Source organism: Crocodylus porosus, unplaced genomic scaffold (genome assembly GCF_001723895.1).
Source record: "Crocodylus porosus isolate Cpor-Errol unplaced genomic scaffold, CroPor_comp1, whole genome shotgun sequence".
NCBI lineage: Eukaryota > Metazoa > Chordata > Crocodylia > Crocodylidae > Crocodylus > Crocodylus porosus.
Genome location: NW_017728938.1, coordinates 246,605 through 247,676, shown reverse-complemented (window position 1 = coordinate 247,676; position 1,072 = coordinate 246,605). Strand labels below are relative to the sequence as shown.

At 52.4% G+C, this 1,072-nt stretch overlaps 2 protein-coding genes across 3 annotated transcripts in view; both read right to left on the bottom strand.

Annotated features, from left to right (window-relative positions):
- Nucleotides 1-1,072, bottom strand: part of LOC109318265 (stabilin-1-like) — a 449,042-nt gene that overhangs the window by 202,095 nt on the left and 245,875 nt on the right. The window lies entirely within an intron of this gene.
- LOC109318266 (stabilin-1-like) overlaps nt 1-1,072 on the bottom strand; it is a 56,556-nt gene that overhangs the window by 43,985 nt on the left and 11,499 nt on the right. The window lies entirely within an intron of this gene.

Here is a 1,072-nt window from a genome sequence, read left to right as displayed (position 1 = left end):
GCTGACTTCCTGCCCTTTGGGCAGGGGGCTGGACTCGATGATCTCCCGAGGTCCCTTCCAGCCCTGATGTCTATGAAATCTATGAAATGTCACTGCGGGCAGTTGCCATGGAGATGCCAAGAGCAGTGGGGCTGTAATAGCACAGAGCCAGGGTTTCCAGGGAGACCAGCCCCAGCAGAGCTGGCAGGGCACATGGCTGGGTTGAGAGTTGCTCAAGGGCTGGGACTAAGATTTTGCAGCAGTGACAGCATGGTTCAGAGCTCAGGAAGATCCACAATCTGCTGCCTGCACACCCCTGCCCTACATAAACAAGTACTAAGTGACTGCAAAGTAGTTGCACCAAAAAATAGCTATTTCATGATGCTGACTGCATAGTAGCTCATGATTACTGTGCAGTAGTGTCACACTTCCTGCCCTGCACTGCTACTGCACAGCAGTCACAGGCTACTGTGCACTCAGCATCTCATGTAGGCGTGGCAAGGAAGAAAATTAAGAATCATTTACAATTATATACTACAGATTATGTGAAACCAGGCAGTAAATGATATTTCAAATAGAGATGCACTGATACATTGGTCCTTATCAAATTGGCACCAATAAAAGGAAAATTGAGATTATCAGCAATCTGCTTTTTTGGCTAATGTGGCCAGTAATAATGCCAATAAACGCTGTATGCATGTGCACAGCCAGGAGTGCATCCCAGCAGCTTGGAGAGGAGCATCCAGCTGCTAAGTCTGTGGTGGGGAAGGGGTATGGGGGAGGGAAGGGGCATGGTGGGGGCAGATTGAGGCCCCCATGGTGAGGGAGGGAGTGGGGTTGGAACAGGGACAGGCACTAAACAGGTGGGGAGAGACAGGGCATGGGATGGAGCTGTAAATGGTTTGTCTACAGCCACAGGGCAGGTGGGGGGCAGTTCCCAGCCACTGCATGCACTCCCAGAGGAAGCATGAGGGGCACGTGCCCCCTGGATCTGTGCATGGGACAAGAGCAGGCTGCCTTCTGGGGGCTGGGGATCGTACCAGGTTCTTTTCAGCAGGTTGTAGGGGAGGGCTGGACTGGGGCTGCACTTGGG